Raw genomic sequence first — 17,213 nt, 5'->3', positions numbered from 1 at the left:
ACAAAAACAGCAACCCATCGTCATATAAGAAGGCGAAGGGCCGACAAACAACGCAACCCCAACTATGAACCACCTAAAGCAAAAGTTGAAGCCCAAGCCGACCTCTCGGAGCCCAAACTATAAAACAGAATAACAAGAAGTGAAAATGACAATAATAAAATGACACATAATTGTGTTTCAGTTTGTATAAACTTCAATTAAAAATACAATTCAAAGCATATATAGCAAAAGTCGTCGAAGTTGACTACTATGTATATACAATTGAAGAAGTCCTAGTCTTCCTTCCTTCTATGCATTATAAATTCAATGATAATGCAACCAGAAGTTGAAAAAAGGTTTCCCCAACTAGAAGTTCATGAGTAAACCATCCTATGTTTCACATTATGATGACTTCTTTTCTAAGAGTCACAAAGAACATCAAAATGACATCATGCAAATGTGTTGAATCTGAGAAATATATATATATATATATATTTCTTGTATGACTTCTCTTTGGTGTGCCAGTTTTTTGGGGCAAGATTCACACTTCACAATCCTTACATACTCTTGTAAACAAAAATTTCAAACCATTTGAGTTTCAAGTTGTATTACCTATTGTGTCAAAAAAAAAAAGTTGTATTACCTATAAGTAGAGATCAATCAATTATTAAATCCTAAATCCTCATCTTAATAACTAGAGGACAGTTTCTATATATCTTTTTCTGCTTCCATTTCTAAATGAGGTTGTTTCTGTTGCCTTATTTTACCTTCCACTTGTTCTTATTGCTTAATCATTTTCCTTCATACACTCACTCATTATTCAACCCTCATGACAGCTCTGCCTTATTGCAATTCAAGAATTCCCTTGCTCTTGAAACTTCAGCAGAATCTGCTAGATAGCCTCGCTGTTCTTCTTTCTCTTCTAAGACAAAATCATGGAAAAACGGTACTGATGATTGTTGTCAGTTGGATGGTGTCACGTGCAACATCGTGTCTGGTCGCGTGATAGGTCTAAACCTTAGTTGCAGTCATCTCAAAGGTAAATTGTCTCTAAATAGTACTATTTTTAAGCTCAAGCAACTTCAACAACTCAACTTGGCTTTTAATGATTTTTCCGGTTCTTCAGTGCCTGTTGGTATCAGTGATCTTGTGAATCTCATGCATCTAAATTTTTGAAATTTGTATCACTTAGTTTTAGCAATGATTGGTTAGATGATCCTAGTTATTGGAGAATGAGACTTGATCCAATCACATGGAAGAAACTCATTCTTAATGCAACAAATTTAAGGGAGCTTCGTTTGGATAGTGTGGACATGTCTTCAATCGGAGAGATATATTTCACACGGCTAATGAATTTGTCATCTTCTTTGGTATCCTTAAGTCTAACAAACACTGGATTGCAAGGAAATTTCCCTAGCTACGTCCTCTCTTTAGTGAATCAAGTATCTCTTACCGAAAAAGGACTCGTAGCGATATCAATGGGATGCCATAAGCCGATAAGCTTCACACATTACACTTCTTCATCCACCAGATGACAAATACTGCTATCAAGAACTGCCCGAATTTTATCTGGTTTAGGCTATGTATCCTCAATGCAACAAAACTTGAACCTATTACAATGCAGCCACAGGTTTCGGAGCAATCCTGCAGTCATGTAAACGACTGAGACGGCTATCACTCTTAGGTCAATTGACCGACCAGGTCTTCCTTTACATTAGAATGTATGCAGATCATCTTGAAATGTTGTCTATTGCATTTGCTGGTGAGAGTGACAAGGGAATGCTCAATGTATTGGACGGATGCAAAGAGCTTCGCACGCTCAAGATAAGAAACTGTCCTTTCAGGAACACGACACTTCTGACAGACATACGGAAGTATGAAACAATGCAATCTCTTTGGATGTTGTAATGGAAGGTGACCGTGGGAGCATGCAAGACATTGGCTTGGAAGATGCCGAGGTTGAATGTGGAGATCTTCAATGAAAGTGAACAAGCAGATTGTTATATGGAAGGTGGGCAGAGAGTGGAGAAGATATATTTGTATCGTACAGTGGCTGGGAAAAGGGAGGATGCACCAGAATATCTAAGTACTCTGTAAGTCATTATAGGTCAGTTTAATTTTTCTTGTTAATAAGCAGTTTGTAGTTGTACTATAGGCTGTCTGATTCATGCTACTTTAGTCCCTCCTAATATGTAGTGGTTTGTTGGTTCGTTGCACTTTACTAGTTTTTATACACAATAACATTAGATTCCACTTCACTTCATTAAAAAAAGGGTAAATGTCTATTTACCCCTCCTGCAAAATTAGAGATTTTTCGTTTATCTTCCTGCGTGGATTTTTTTTTCCTGTTTATCCCCTGCAATGTCAAGATTTTTTCATTTTGCCCCATAGATGGACAAGTGGGCATCTGACTGTGCATCTTTGCTGACGTGGCATGCACACGTGGAAATACATTAAATTTATATTTATTTTTAAAAATCCACGTCAGTTAATATTTTTTAAAAAAAATAATTAAAAAAATTTTGAAAAAAATTATTATTATTTTTTAAAAAAAATCTTAAAAATTTATTAATAATATTTTTTTACCGTAAAAAAGAGTAATAATTGTTTTTATAAAACAAATTTTAAAACTTTATTATTATGTTTTTTTTTACTATAAAAAAAATTTCTTTTATAAAAAAAACTCTTAAAACTTTATTATTATGTTTTCTTTAATAATTTTTTTTTACCGTAAAAAAAATTAATACTAAAGTTTTATGAATTTGTAAAAATAATAGAAAATAAATTTTTAAAAATAAGTTTATTATTTTTAAAATTTATTTGTTAAAATTATTTTTTATTATTTTAAAAAAATCTTAAAAAATGTATTTAAAAAAGAATAATAAAGTTTTAAGAATTTTGTTTTTTAAAAAATTATTATTTGTAAGAATTTTTTTTTCAAAAAAAATAATTTAATTTTTTAACAAAAAAATAATATTAAATGATGTGGATTTTTAAAAATAAATTTAATGCATTTCCACATATGCATGCTACGTCAGCAAAGATGCACAGTCAGATGCCCACTTGTCCATCTAGGGGGCAAAATGAAAAAAAAATTACATTGCAGGGGGTAAACAGAAAAAAAATTCATGCAGGGGGTAAATAGGCATTTACCCTAAAAAAAATTGAATATTAAAGAATAGAGAAAACAATAAGAAAAAAACTAGTATATGAAATAACAATGGCTGTGATGCGAGTACCAATTTGGGCTGAGTTCATCTTTTGGTAATATTTAATATAAACACAAAATGACAATGATAAAATGACACATAATTGTGTTTCAGTTTATATAAAATTCATAATTCTGTTGATTACACTTTGCTGAGCAGTTAAAAATACAATTCAAAGCATTATATAAGTATAGCAAAAGTCGTTGATGTTGACTACTATGTACATACAGTTGAAGAAGTCCTAATTTTCCTTCTTTTTATATGAGAAAATTACTTTCTAATAGAAGTTTAAAAAAACCATCTAAAAAGTCAAAATGCTAAAAGTAAGAAGAATTATCTTCACAAGCCGCCACCTAAAAAAATCAAAAAAATGCGTTCACAATCCTTACCTACTCTTGCTAACAATATTTTCAACCCATTTGAGTTTCAAGTTAGCTTACCTATAAGTAGAGATCAATGAATTATTACATCCTAAATCATCAACTTAAAAATAATATCTAGAAGACAGTTTCAAGTTCCTAAAGCAAGACACACACAATTTCTATTTCCATATTTCTAAATGAGGTTGTTTCTGTTGCCTTATTTTACCTTCTACCTGTTCTTATTGCTTAATCATTTTCCTTCATACACTCACTCATTATGCAACCCTCATGACAGCTCTGTCTTATTGCAATTCAAGAATTCACTTGCTCTTGAAACTTCAGCAGAATCCACTAGATGGCCTCGCTGTTCTTCTTTCGCTTCTAAGACAGAATCATGGAAAAACGGTACTGATGATTGTTGTCAGTGGGATGGTGTCACGTGCAACATCGTGTCTGGTCGCGTGATAGGTCTAGACCTTAGTTGCAGTCATCTCAAAGGTAAATTGTCTCCAAATAGTACTATTTTTAAGCTCAAGCAACTTCAACAACTCAACTTGGCTTTTAATGATTTTTCCGGTTCTTCAGTGCCTGTTGGTATTGGTGATCTTGTGAATCTCATGTATCTAAATTTATCAAACTGTGAAATCAATGGTGATATTCCCTCTGCAATCTCTCAGTTGTCGAAATTGGTATCACTTAGTTTTAGCAATGATTGGTTAGATGATCCTAGTTATTGGAGAATGAGATTTGATCCAATCACATGGAAGAAACTCATTCTTAATGCAACAAATTTAAGGGAGCTTCGTTTGGATAGTGTGGACATGTCTTCAATCGGAGAGAGATCTTTGACATGGCTAATGAATTTGTCATCTTCTTTGGTATCCTTAAGTCTAACAAACACTGGATTGCAAGGAAATTTCCCTAGCTACGTCCTCTCTTTACCGAATCTTCAAGAACTTGATTTGTCATTTAATCCAGACCTTAGCGGTCAACTTCCAAACTCCAACTGGAGTACTCCTCTAAGGTATTTGGATCTATCTTTAACTTCTTTCTCAGGTGAAATTCCTTATTCTATAGGTGATTTGAAGTATCTCAACCAGTTATCGCTTCAAGCATGCAGATTTCATGGGTTGGTTCCTCAGTCTTTTTGGAACCTCACTCAGCTGACAAATTTGACCCTCGCAAACAACAAATTTAGCGGTGAGATCCCATCGTTAATTTCTAACCTCAGGCATCTTGCTTCCTGTGATCTTCAATATAATAACTTTACTGGTCACTTGCCAGATGTGTTTGACAAGTTAACTGATTTAAAATTTTTATCACTTTCCAATAACAATCTAGGAGGCCAAGTTCCATCATCATTGTTTCATTTAACTGAACTCTCTTTTTTAGACTTATCATATAATAAATTAGTAGGCTTTATTCCCACTAACATCTCTCAACATTCAAAATTGAATACTCTATCTTTGGATGATAACATGTTAAGCGGAACAATTCCGCATTGGTGTTTTACTTTGCCTTCATTGAAAGAATTGTATCTCAATGCAAATCAACTCACAGGAACATTGAGTGAGTTCTCAAATTCTATGAAATCTTTGTGTCTCTCTAACAACAAGCTTCAAGGAAATTTTCCAAATTCAATATTTGAATTTGAAAATCTTATCACCTTAAGTTTGTCATCAACAAACTTGAGCGGTATTGTAGAGTTTCACCGATTTTCGAAGTTTCCAAATATGTATTTCCTTGATCTTTCACACAACAGTTTTCTTTCTATCAACATCAATAGCAGTGCCGACAACATCTTACCCAGCCTTGAAACATTATTTTTATCTTCTAGTAATTTTCGCAGTTTTCCTAAATTCTTGGCTCAACTTCAAAGTCTGAAGATACTAGATCTTTCCAACAACAACATTCATGGGAAAATTCCCAATTGGTTTCATGAGAAGCTCTTACACTCATGGAAGGACATTCAACATATTGATCTCAGTTCCAATAAGTTGCAAGGAGAGCTTCCAATTCCGCCCTACGGAATTCAATATCTTTTACTATCAAATAACAACTTCACAGGAGACATTTCTTCGACATTCTGCAATGCAAGTTCCCTCACGATACTCAACTTGGCTAACAACAACTTAACAGGCATGATTCCACAATGCCTAGGCACATTTTCTTCTCTTTCTGTATTGGATTTGCAAATGAATCACCTTTATGGAAGCATTCCTATGTTCTTTTCTGAGGTAAATGCATTTGCGACTATAAAGTTAAATGGAAACCAATTGGAAGGACCATTACCACGGTCTTTGGCCAACTGCACAAAACTCGAAGTTTTTGATCTTGGAGGCAATAACATAGAGGATACATTTCCTAGTTGGCTAGAAACTCTACAAGAGTTGCAGGTACTCAGTTTAAGATCAAATAAACTTCATGGAGAGATCATATGTTTCAATAGTAAGAATCCATTTCCCAAGTTGAGAATTTTCGATGTCTCCAATAACAATTTTAGCGGATCTTTGCCAACATCATGTATTAAGGACTTTCAAGGAATGAAGAATGCAAGTGATAGCCAAAATGGTTTGCAATACATGGGTAACGACAAATACTACAATGATTCTGTGGTTGTTGTAATGAAAGGGCAATATATGGAGCTAACAAGGATATTGACAACTTTCACTACTATTGATTTGTCGAAAAATATGTTGGAAGGAGAAATTCCAAATGTCATTGGAGAATTAAATTCTCTGAAAGGCCTTAACCTTTCGCATAACGGAATCACAGGTACCATACCACAGTCTTTGAGTGATTTGAGAAATTTGGAATGGTTAGACCTCTCAACGAACCAGTTGACAGGTGAGATTCCCGTCGCTTTGACAAACTTGAATTTCTTATCTTTCTTAAACATTTCACAAAACATGTTTGAAGGAATGATACCTACAAGTAAACAGTTTGGTACATTTGGAAGTGATTCTTATGAAGGAAATGCTAACTTATGTGGATTCCCTTTGTCGAAATCATGCGATAACGATGAAGGACAACCGCTACCTTCAGCATCTGACGATGAAGATGAATCAATAGTACTTAATTGGAAAGCTGTTGCAACAGGATATGCATGTGGGGCAGTATTTGGGATGCTTTTGGGATATTATGTATTTTTTACTGGGAAACCACAATGGCTTGTAAGACTTGTTGAAAGTATGTTTGACATAAAAGTGAAAAACAATAGAGCCAATGCAAATAGAAGATGAATGAATTAGTTTAATATATTTTTTTTTTTTTGTAAATATATACCTATAGAGTTGTAAATATATTGTTTTTATAATCCTTATCCTGTCAGATTGCAGAGTATTCAGTCTTGATGTAATACATAGTACTATGTTTTAATCCATCTGATCCTAATTAATTTGCTTTTTATTGTTTTCAAGTTACCATTTTATCGGTAAGAAGTTTCTACCACCGTTTAATTAGAGGTGACAAATCTCCGTTAGGGTGCCTGTGGGATGTTATGATCCAGAAGTCCAAATCATGCCAAGCCCAAAAGTGAAAGGAAGTGGTGACTCATCAACATTCTAGAATAAGTTTGTTAGCATTTTATTATTATTTGGTTATTAGTTTTTATTGTGGAAATTCCTATATAAACTTGTATTGGCTTATTCAATTACTATGAAAAATGAGAATTTAATCTTTTCTTCTTATCTTCTTCTTAGGAGGCTTCTCTACTCTCGAAGTAGAGTAATTTTCACAACCCTAACATGGGACACACAAAATGGGTTTGCTCTGCCCAACCGTTTTTTTCACACAAAAAAATCAGGAGTTAAACACCTGACCACTTGCTTAAGGGGTCCGAATCCCCTACATTGGATCAATCCGTTGTTGATTTCTAGTTAATTTGTTTATTAAGTGATAAAATATTATAATGCAATCTTGTAATCCATGCACCCATTTCCTGTTAGTAATTTAGTTTCAGTTACTGAATTAGTGATTTAGTTTGTATTATATCTCTTATATAATAGAGCATGTCTATATAGATTGTAACATTCATAATTTCTACCAATGAAAATCAGAATTACATTTTTTCCCTCTTGTTATCTCAGAAAAATTGATTCAAGATGATTTTTGCCATTGACACAGAAGATTAAATCAAACCAATTATCAAAGGTGAGTGTGTTTATGGCTTTCTACTACTTTACTGCTATTGTTGTTAGTACTGATTCTGCATATAATTTTTCTCATGGAGAATCTCCCAAAATAGGAATAATTTACGAGTACCAAATATTCCGCTACGCGCTTTGATACTAACAAAGAGCATACTACCAAAATATTACATTTTTTTTCTTCTTTCTATTAGGGTCAGAAATGATGGCTTGAAAGTCCAGTCTTCATGGCAAGTTAACAATAATTTAATTTAATTTGTTAATAGATGACAAGAGCCTACAAACAATTGAATAGGACAAGCCAATAAATTGTTAAATCTAAAATCCTCAAGTAAAGAAGAATATAAAGAGGAGTTCAAGTTCCTACATACTACTGATATCAACATATAAATTTCTATATTTCTAATTCTTAATGGCCAGCTATTTCTTCCACTTGTTCTTATTCCTGCTTACTCTATTTCCTTCTTATACTTACTCATTATGCAACCATCATGACAACTTTGCATTGTTACAATTCAAGAACTCATTTGTTGTCAACACTTCATCTAATCCTGATACTATGGACACTCTTTGTACCTCTTTTTCTTTCAAGACAGAATCTTGGCAAAACATTACAGATTGTTGCGAGTGGGATGGTGTCACATGCGACACTGTGTCAGATTATGTGATTGGGCTGGACCTTAGTTGCAACAATCTGAAAGGTGAATTACCTCCCAATAGTACTATCTTCCAGATTAGACATCTTCAACAACTCAACTTGGCTTTTAATGATTTTTCTTGGTCTTCAATGCATGTTGGTATTGGTGATCTAGTGAATCTTACACATCTAAATCTATCAAACTGTTATCTCAGTGGCAATATTCCTTCCACAATCTCTCATTTGTCAAAATTAGTATCACTTGATCTTAGCAGTTCCTTTGAGGGATTGAAACTCGATCCATTCACATGGGATAGACTCATTCATAATGCTACTAATTTAACGGAGCTTTATCTTAATGGTGTTGATATGTTTTCAATTAGAGAGAGCTCTATGTCTATGCTAAAAAATTTGTCATCCTCTTTGGTTTCCCTTAATCTAGCATATACTGGGTTGAAAGGAAATTTGTCAAGTGAAATTCTCTCTTTACATAATCTTCAAGAACTAGATTTGAATTCCAATCATCAACTTATTGGTCAACTTCCAAAGTCCAATTGGAGCACTCCTCTAAGGTACTTGAACCTTTCTTTCTCTCCTTTCTCAGGTGAAATTCCTTATTCCATAGGTCAATTGAAGTCTCTTACTCATTTAGCCCTTAAAGAATGCAATTTAAATGGGACAATTCCTCTATCTTTGTGGAACCTCACCCAACTAACATATTTGGACCTTTCAGACAATAATTTTAACGGTGAGATCTCCCCATTTCTTTCAAATCTCACCCATCTCACTTCATGTTATTTTCTAGGCAATAACTTTAGTGGTAACATCCCAAATATTTTTGGAAATCTAATCAAATTGGAATTTTTAGATCTTTCCTCTAACAGTCTAGTTGGCCCAATTCCAATTGAAGTCACTAAACACTCAAAATTGATCTATGTAGATTTAGGTTATAACATGTTAAATGGAACAATTCCGCATTGGTGTTATTATTTGTCTTCGTTGTTAGAGCTGCACCTCAGCAACAACCACCTCACAGGGATTGTTGGTGAGTTCTCAAGTTATTCTTTGAAATATTTGGATCTCTCTAATAACAACCTAAATGGTCATTTTCCAAATCCAATATTTGAACTCCAAAATCTTACCTACTTAGATTTGTCATCAACAAACTTGAGTGGTGTTGTGAATTTTCAGCAATTTTCAAAATTTAAAAACCTAACTTCCCTCGTTCTTTCTAACAATAGTTTTCTTTCTATCAACATTGATAGCAGTGTTGAATCTATCTCACCTAACCTTAAAGAGTTACATTTATCTTCTACTAATATTAATAATTTTCCTAAATTCCTAGCAAGACTACCAAATCTGCAATCATTAGATCTCTCTCATAACAACATTCACGGGAACATTCCCAAATGGTTTCAAACGAAGCTCACAAACTCGTGGAAAAGTTTTTATTACATTAATCTTAGTTTCAACAAGTTGCAAGGAGACCTTCCAATTCCACCCTATGGCACTGAAGCTGTTTTACTCTCAAATAATAATTTCACAGGAGACATTTCTTCAGCATTCTGCAATGCTACTTTCCTCCTTATACTCAACTTGGCTAACAACAACTTAACAGGAATGATCCCAAAATGTATGGGAACATTTTCTTATCTTCCTGTTTTGGATTTGCAAATGAATAACCTCTATGGAAGCATACCTAACTTTTCTGAAGAAAATATGTTTGAAACTATAAAGTTGAATGGCAATCAATTGGAAGGACCATTACCACACTCTTTGACTCATTGCGGAAAACTTAAAGTTTTGGACCTTGGTGACAACATCATAGAGGATGTATTTCCCAATTGGTTACAAATTCTACCAAAGTTGCAAGTTTTGAGTTTAAGATCAAATAAACTTTATGGTAAAATTACATGCTCTAGCACCAAACATCCATTTCCCATGTTGCGAATTTTTGATGTCTCTAACAACAATTTTAGTGGTCCATTGCCAACACAATGTATTAAGAACTTTCAAGGAATGATGAATGTTAATGACAGCAAAATAGGTTTGCAATACATGGATCTGGCGGTGTTCTATAATGATTTCAAGTACTATAATGATTCTGTGGTGGTCATAATGAAAGGGTTTTCTATGGAGCTTACAAGGATATTGACTACTTTCACAACTATTGATTTATCAAATAACATGTTTGAAGGAGAAATTCCTCAAGTCATTGGAGAATTGAATTCTCTCAAAGGACTTAACCTTTCAAACAATGGAATCACAGGTAATATTCCACAATCTTTGAGTTATTTGAAAAAATTGGAGTGGTTGGACCTCTCAAGGAACCAGTTGAGCGGTGAGATTCCTATGGCTCTCACAAATTTGAATTTTCTCTCTTTCTTAAACCTTTCACAAAACCACCTTGAAGGAATGGTACCTAAAGGTCAACAGTTTGATACATTTGGAAATGAATCCTATGTAGGAAATACAATGTTATGTGGATTCCCATTGTCTAAATCATGCAAAAAAGATAAAGATTGGCCACCACATTCAACATCTGAAGATGAAGAGGAATCAGGATTTGGTTGGAAAGCAGTAGCAATAGGGTATGCCTTGGGGCAATATTCGGATTGCTCTTGGGATATATAGTATTCTTCGTCGGGAAACCCCAATGGATTGTTAGACATTTTGAGCATATGTTTAATATAGGATTGAAGAGAAGAAACAACAGAGCCGGTGCAGAACGCAGAAGAGTGAATTAATTGTCTCCTGGTTGTTAGCTCACTTGTATCAGTTTGAGGTTTATAATTTCTGTAATGGAGGTGTGTGTGTAATGTATCATGGTGATAGTATCTGAATGTTTTTATCTTTTGAATAATAGTGTATGAAGTTATTGTTTTTGAAAGCATGTCCTCAGTTATGAATAAATGTTTGTATTTTACTGTTTTGTACATATATTATTGTTTACATACAGAATGTTATTTATCTCATTCACAGCAGCATCTAGCGATAGTTCATTATATATTACCTACAATATTCTTTTTTTTTTTTTTTGTGCTCAAAATTTGATAAAGTTATCACTATAAGGAAGAGGAAACACACAAAAGTAACAATATAGAAGACTGCAAGCACAACTATTGCAACAATACAGATTGACTAAAATAATATTAATCAAACAAATCATGTTATTTTAATGATAAATCAAACAATGTAGTGCATACGAGAGAAACAAAAATTGTAGTGTGTTAGAGAATGTCAGAAAAAAAATCATGTATTAATAACTTTCAACATGAAGGTAACAAGGATATTTACAACTTTGACATCTATTGATTTGTCGAAAAATATGTCATTGGAGAATTAAATTTGCTCAAAGGCCTTAACCTTTCACATAACGGAATCACAGGTACCACATACCATTGACAGGTGAGATTCCTATCGCTTTGACAAACTTGAATTTCTTATCTTTCTTAAACATTTCACAAAACATGTTTGAAGGAATGATATACCTACAAGTAAACAGTCTGGTTCATTTGGAAGTGATTCTTATGAAGGAAATGCTAACTTATGTGGATTCCCTTTTTCGAAATCGTGCAATAACGATGAAGGACAACCACTACCTTCAACATCAGACAATGAAGGATATGCATGTGGGACAGTATTTGGGATGCTTTTGGGATATTATGTATTTTTGACTGGGAAACCAAAATGGCTTTTAATACTTGTCGAAAGTATGTTTGACATAAAAGTGAAAAAACAATAGAGGCAAAGCAAATAGAAGAGGAATGAATTAGTTTAATATAGCTTTTTTAAATGCTTACACATAGGTTTGTAAATTGGACTTCTATTGTACACTGCATTCCTTTCCAGTTAGTAAGTTAGTTTCAGTAACAGAATTGAGGATTTAGCAGTACAGATTATTGCGAGTGGGATGCTGTCACGTGCAACACCGTGTCAGTTCACATGATCGTTCTTGACCTTAGTTACAGTTATCTCAGAGGTAAATTCCCTTCGAGTAGCATTATCTTCCAGCTCAAGCAACTTCAACAACTTAACCTGACTTTCATTGAATTTTCAGGGTCTTCAGTCAATCCTGGAATTGGTGATTCGGTGAATCTCACACATCTAAATTTATCATACACTGGAATCACTGGTAATATTCCCTGCATAATCTCTCATTTGTCAAAATTAACTTCACTTGATCTCGACTATCGTGATTTGATGAGACTTGATCCATTCACGTGGAAGAATCTCATTCTTAATGCAATTAAAGCTTAAGACACCTACATCTGAATGGGGTAGACATGACTTCAGTCAATTGATTACTTTTTCATCCTCTTTAATCTCTCTTAGTCTATCAGTCTGTTGTAGAACTTGAAAGTTAGCCCTAAAACTGGCTGATATTTCTCGTCGGCTCTCAACAGTGAATCCTTTTTTTTTTCTTCCAAGAGGTTGTGCTGAAGGAGGAACTGTATATGTCCCTCAACTGTGGATTTCTTAACTACTCTAAGAGCCTTAAGGAAAGTGTGTGGAAATATTTCACTACTAACCTAAGAAATACATAAAATTAAGGAAAAGTAAAGGGGTAAAATTGTAAAAATAGCTTGATTTATTATGTATGTCAAATTGATTAAGGGCTCGTTTGGATTAGCTTATTTTTGAGTTTATGCAATATAAATTACGTTTTATGCTATTTTATAAGTTCATACTAGTGAAAATTATATTTTTATAAGCTATTTTATCATAAACTACCTTGACAAACTTATAATAATACATAAAAATTTGTATAAGCTAAAAAATAAGCTAATTCAAATCGTTTGGTGAATAATCCCTTCTTATGAATTAATGTTGTTGTCAATTATCATATCACTATAATTTCAACCACAAAAAATCTTCCCATTGGAGTGCTCCATACGGTTGAAGAAAAAGAAAAACACTCCGTAGCTACTACAAAACAAGAGCATACCAAGACTAATTTGGAAATAAAGTCTAACAATTTTAGTCAAACTTTTTTGGTCCTTTATCAATTCTAAGTTTCATAGTAAAAATATAAGGCTTTTTATTTTAATTATAAAATTATTTTTTCAATATTTTTGGAAACTCGTGGCAATTGCCTTAATGTAATTTCATAGTAACTGATTCTTTGGTGTTATCATAAGTTACAACTTAGACCAGTCTCATGATGCATAAGCAACATTGGACTAAGTTGAGCATATTAAGAAATTCTGGAATCTATGTAAAATCTCCTCCGTGCAATAGGATATGCCTGTGGGGCAATATTTGGATTGCTCTTGGGATATATAGTATTCTTCGTCGGGAAACCCCAATGGATTGTTAGACATTTTGAGCTTATGTTTAATATAAGATTGAAGAGAAGAAACAACAGAGCCGGTGCAGAAGGCAGAAGAGTGAATTAATTGTCTCCTCGTTGTTAGCTCACTTGTATCAATTTGATGTTTATAATTTCAATAATAGACGTGTGTATGTGTGTGTGTGTGTGTGTGTGTGTAATGTATCATGGTGATGGTAGTATCTGAATGTTTTTATCTTTTGAATAATGTATGAAGTTATTGTTTTTGAAAGCATGTCCTCAAGTGACATCCTCTCTTTACCTAATCTTCAAAAACTAGATTTGTCATCTAATGTCCTTAGTGGTCAACTTCCAAAATCCAACTGGAGCACTCCTCTAAAGTACTTGGACCTCTCTTAAATTACTTTCTCAGGTGAAATTCCTTATTCCATGGATCAATTGAAGAATCTTACTCATTTAGCCCTTTCACACTGCAATTTTGATGGACTTGTCCCTTTATCTTTGTTGAACCACACCCAACTAATATATTTAGACCTTTCATATAATAAACTTAACGGTGACATCTCACCATTACTTTCAAACTTACAAATAAGTAGTTACCAACTTGAGTTGAAAGAAGTTTGTTGAAGTTTAGCTTTATCTTGTTCCTTATTCTGGAAGCATCTGACATGATATATATGCAGATAACTATTAGCCATTGAATATACTCCAACTGAAACCAAGTATTTAATGAATATACGGTTGAATCAATCGGAGTATCTGAGTTAGAATTTTCTCTGAAATAATAATTTGTCAAATTTTACTTACATCTCATCCGAACTTCGGATAACCAGGGCCCTTTCCTCCAGAACTGGACCATATAAAAATTATCTAACTCATATTTATACAAATACTTTGGATCAGAAGCACAAACCTCATTGAAGATTTACGACGAAATTTAAGTATAATTTACCGACTGCGAAATTCTAGACCTGTTAAAGTCACAAAAGGTGTGAGCGGAAGGTCTAACCATGTGTGTCAATTGCAGTTGACAGAGTAATTCATTTAAATATACTCTAACTGATTTATTTATATTAAATATATCAGATGAGGGAGAACATCAAAAGGTGATGGGAGAAAAGGGTAATATACATACCCCTTCCCAGAATGAACACTGTCCCACTCCCTTACTGAAATAGAAATTCTATATCAATCTTTCCTTAAGTTTAAGAATGGCTTGCAAACTTCTCAAGAGTATCCCTAGGCCTAAGTGGATAGGTAATAAACAAGCCATAATCTTTTAAAATATAGCTATTCCCACAAGAACAATTGACAGTAACATTAACCTTAGCCTTAATAGGTATATGAATTGGATCATAGATGTTGAACTTTTTCAAAACCTCAAAAGTTGTCAAACTTGCATGATAAGTATTTGCAATTAAGTCATAAGTGTCTCCTTAGAATGTTGATTGCATAAATTTTTTTACACTTGGGAGATCAACTATAGGTAAGACATGGTAGGAAGCTAAAGCTATATCACACACAGAAAGACAAATTAACAAATACCTGATTTCTATCAATGGGATGCCATAAGTTTCAAAAAATTTATCCAATGTAGGTTATGTATCCTCAATGTAACAAAACTTGACCCTGTTACAATGCAGCCACTGGATGAAGGTTTCGGAGCGTGGTGCAATCATGCCAAGCGACTGAGACGGCTATCACTCTCAGCTCAGTTGACCGACCAAGTCTTCCTTTACATTGGAAAATATGCAGAAAAGCTTGAAATGTCCGTACTCTAGCGCATTCGCTGGTAAGAATGACAAGCGAATGTTCAATGTATTGAACGGATGCAAAAAGCTTCGCAAGCTCATGTTAGAGTATATACAAAGGATCAGAAATGTATTACAATATATATGTTGCAGCTAGCTAGTTATCTTGCACTACAAGTTAGTTTTCTTGCAATACAAGTTTGTTACACTCAAGCCTACGTGGCATAGAATAAGTTATAGGAGGATATGTTCTATAAGTAGCATCCTCTCAATCATTTGTAATCAAGCTTACTGCCTTGTCCTTTCGGCAACACCGCACTTCTCACAGATATAGGGAAGTATGAAATAATGCAATCCTTTTGGATGTCGTCGTGCAAGGTGACCCTTGGAACATGCAAAACATTGACTAAGAAGATACCGAGGTTGAATGTGGAGATCTTCAACGAAAAATGAACAAGCAGATTGTTATATGGAAGATGGGCAGAGAGTGGAGAAGATGTATTTGTATCATACAGTGGCTGGGAAAAGGGTTGATGCACCGGAATATGTAAGGACTCTGTAGGTGCATTTTAGGTTAAGTCTCAATTTTTCAGTATTAAGCAGTTTGTATTTCAGTTGATCTATTTTAGGGAGGATGTAGTTTGATTTATGCTACTTTAGTCCCTCCGGTTAAACGAATAGAATCGATCTATTTATGCCACTTTCTTGTTCTATCATTTTGTTCATTTCAGTTGGTATTTCTTTCTAAAAATTTCAGAGTTTGGTAGATTCTGAATCGGAACAGCAATTTTATTGGTTTAATTTTCGGATTCAAGATCCATTCTATTGTATTGAAAGTTTCTGGAGCAAGTCCATGTGCATCTACATTATTGTCAGAGGTAAAAGCTTAACGTTCCTTTTTTGTGAAAGTGAGCACTCAAAATGTTCGATGAAATGTCTCAATATGAAAAACTGGTGGCTTTGTGGTCTTATTTCTGTGCTTTTATATGAAATCATATATGCAAATTTCATGATATGTATTAATCTGTGTGATATTCTTTTTTGGTTATTTTCACTCTCAAAATCTTATGTCAAGTGGTTGTAATATTGTCCACCAACTCTTAGGCATTGTTCAGCATTTTGATTCTGTTATTTTATTTGCAGGACTCCTAGGAGGATGGAATTGAGACAATAAGTGGTTGATTTCTTTCACCTATTGTATAGGTATACATATCTTACTTAATTAGGACCTTTTTGAGGCCATGGCCAAGCCTGAAGTGAAAGTATTGGTTTTTTGGCTTAATGGATTTAAAGTCATGCTTGCTTATTGATTTGGATTTGTCCCTCTTTAACATGACATTAATCCCTGTTCATTGTGTTTAGGTCTTGGATTTGTCCCTGTTTATTTTATTGCAAATGATACCTCTATTCTTGGTTTAACATGACATGTCTATTAGAGATGCTTCACTTCTTGAAATTTGCCAGAGTTTGAATTTTAAATATTGAAGATGTTAGACAAATGCAAGGACTAATCTAATTAATTGGACTATTATTTCTTGAAGGATTTATTGCCTAATTCTATCATTTATTAATTACTAATCAGTAACTTTTTTTTGTTTGTTTTCGTTACATCTGTTGGGCAATGTTCTTCTTTGCATTGGTTTGTTTTATGTGGAATTTTCAGTCACTCATCAGGTAACTTTGTCAAAGATTTTGTTTGTTCATATTTACATTTCTCTATCTTTGGTACTTTAATTCATGTCATTTGCTTCAACCATTTATTTTGGACTTATATGAGTAATGTAAAAGGGTTGACCTAGTGTAAAACTAATGTTGGTGTAAAAGGGTTGACCTA

General features: G+C 33.7%; 4 pseudogenes; all 4 read left to right on the top strand.

The window, feature by feature from the left end:
- Nucleotides 1-1,211: 1,211 nt before the first annotated feature.
- On the top strand, nucleotides 1,212-2,187 carry LOC123922293 (annotated as a pseudogene).
- Nucleotides 2,188-3,578: 1,391 nt separating this feature from the next.
- LOC123919473 lies at nucleotides 3,579-6,892 on the top strand (annotated as a pseudogene).
- Nucleotides 6,893-8,066: 1,174 nt separating this feature from the next.
- Nucleotides 8,067-11,265, top strand: LOC123919472 (annotated as a pseudogene).
- A 2,609-nt stretch (nucleotides 11,266-13,874) lies between these two features.
- On the top strand, nucleotides 13,875-15,941 carry LOC123922292 (annotated as a pseudogene).
- Nucleotides 15,942-17,213: the final 1,272 nt, after the last annotated feature.

Source organism: Trifolium pratense, linkage group LG4 (assembly GCF_020283565.1).
Source record: "Trifolium pratense cultivar HEN17-A07 linkage group LG4, ARS_RC_1.1, whole genome shotgun sequence".
Classification (NCBI taxonomy): Eukaryota; Viridiplantae; Streptophyta; class Magnoliopsida; order Fabales; family Fabaceae; genus Trifolium; species Trifolium pratense.
Note: the sequence above shows the minus strand (reverse complement) of the source record. Positions and strands in the feature narration are given on the sequence as shown.